This window comes from Anopheles arabiensis (genome assembly GCF_016920715.1).
Source record: "Anopheles arabiensis isolate DONGOLA chromosome X unlocalized genomic scaffold, AaraD3 X_pericentromeric_contig0021, whole genome shotgun sequence".
Classification (NCBI taxonomy): Eukaryota; Metazoa; Arthropoda; class Insecta; order Diptera; family Culicidae; genus Anopheles; species Anopheles arabiensis.
Genome location: NW_024412099.1, coordinates 170,001 through 172,500, shown reverse-complemented (window position 1 = coordinate 172,500; position 2,500 = coordinate 170,001).

The following is a 2,500-nucleotide window of genomic DNA, read 5'->3' as shown; positions in this document are numbered from 1 at the left end:
GCGTGAATCCTTCGGGTTTCCCTAAGAAGTTCGATTGGTCTTGCAGAGTTTAAAGACAACGAAGCTTAGTTTCAAGCAATGGTTAATATACGCGTATTCAAAACCCTTAGCTGTTACAACTTTTTACTAGAAACCATCACGACGAAGTCTTTGGGTCCGTAGACCCGTGATGTACTGCTCCAGGAACGTTTTGATAGGGTGGAAGCTCAAAATCATAGGTTAAAATCATCGGCAGAGCCCACCAGACACCACTTTTGCTTCATTAGTTCGGACTATAGGCATACGACGATTTTTATCGCGGAGGGACGTATGACCCAAACGGGGGCTTAATGACCCACTGCCACTGCAAACCATGCTCCTACGACTAAATAGAGGTAAAACTACGATTTGGTGCAATCTTCATGTTTGACCTCGTAGCAAGGTACCCTCCCTATAGTAGGCAATGAACAAATGATCATAATCCCAGGAGGGCAAAAATGGGAACCCGAAAGGAAAGCGCTGTTGGCGCGCCTAAGCTACTGGCCCGTAGAGTAAAAATGGTACCCCAACAAAGTTGTCGATTGACATTCTGATTGCACTTTTCATCATCTAGGGTGCGTTCCTTACACGTTTTGAGGTGTTTTAGCGAAAAACATGTTTTGAGCCACACGAGCTCTCCGGCCCGTTCGGTGCACATTTTTGAAAAAAGCTAGGAGCTGCCCCTAGGTTCGGGGTGTCACAAAATATTGAAAAGTGGTCAAAAACCGCTATCCAGAATCGGATGTAGAATCATTAGACGAACTTAAAATTGTTCTACAACCCCCAGTCCGACGCCTCGTATTCGAGATATAGCACTTTGTAGGTCTGACCGAGCAATTTTGTACTGAAATGTATGGCGGACATGTTATTCATTAAACAACATTAACTTGCATCGTGCCCTACTTCATCGGCACAGCTACTATCGACTATCTATTGTTGAAATGGATTGAGTTTGACCATTTTAGCTCTTTTCTTATGCCGTGCACCAACAGTGTGTACCGATCAGGGAAAGTACACTACTTACGCGTTCATGGATGTATATGTTGGTACAAGTTGCCGGTCGGAATAGCAGTGCACCAAAACTGTGTACCGATCAGGAAAGTACAAGACGGAGGGCGCAGCCCGAGCGTACGCGTTCATAGATGTCCATGTTGGTACAACCTACATGTACGTACCTTGTTTTTGTATCAAAAGTTCCAATAAAGTGTTTGTATGCTTAAAATGCTTATCTCAACCGGTCACCTTTTGGCCTGCCCTTTTATAGACAGAAACCTAGAACGATACTCGCGATGTTTGTGTTTTTCCATTCGCCCGGGACGACGAAATGAGCTCTGTGCACATCGTGCAGAAAACTGTCTCCTCCTCGTATGTTTTTGTCCCTCCACGCATATAATCACCCACATTTGTGTTCAACACGGACGGCGCAGCCCGAGCGAACGCGTTAATGTTTATGTTTGTGCACACTAAAGTTACAATCCTAGGATTTGGTTATTGCGTCGCAGTGCCCGACCGTCGCGGACACCATTCTTGGACAAAAGTCCAAGTACGTAGAGTACATTCCCTAGGTATGTGCCCGTTCGTGACTTTCGTTGCGTGCTTACAGACACGCTTGGGTATGTTTACCATACAAGGTTTACTAGGAAAACCTGGGAAGGACGCTTGCCCTCCCGTCGCGGACACCATTCTTGGAAAGAAGTCCTGGTACTTAGCGTTCTTTAATGTACTTGATCAGTTTGTATTGCAATTGCTTTGTGCCATTGACTTTTGCTAATGCTCACTAAGGGGTGTTCGTTTGCGATGTGTATGATAAGCAACTGTCTATTCTTACCAGCAGTTAATCAACACTTTTCACCCAAATCATAGGAACGTAGAGTACTTTCCCTGATCGGTACACAATTTTGGTGCACCTCTAACTTCGCCAGCACTTTATCGTTACGTTTTGTGCACAACCTTGGGACATGGTGTAAGTTTCATCATTGTTATGTTTGATTCGGTTTATTATGATTGAAAAATACGCTACGTCCAAGAAATCTGAACTCGAATACTTTTGCCACGTTGCGCAAAAAGCTACTGAGCAACTCCTAGCCGTTTACCGATTTATAATTTAATTTTCGTTATTAGTTTTAAAAATACGCTAAGTCCCAAAAATCTGAACTCGAATACTTTTTCTATGTGCCGCCAAAAGCTACTGAGCAACTCCTAGCCGTTTACCGATTTAAAATTTAATTTTCGTTATTAGTTTTAAAAATACGCTAAGTCACAAAAATCTGAACTCGAATACTTTTTCTATGTGCCGCTAAAAGCTACTGAGCAACGCCTAGGTTGGTACATTTCTGGTACATGGAGTGTATGCGTGCAGGCGTACTGCCGTGCTGGACCGGAAAATCGCACTTGCTACTAGAACGTAGAGTAATTCCCTAGATAGGTGCTTTTGCATGCCTCTGTTCGACGTCCATGCAACTTGGAACGTGCGACACACGTA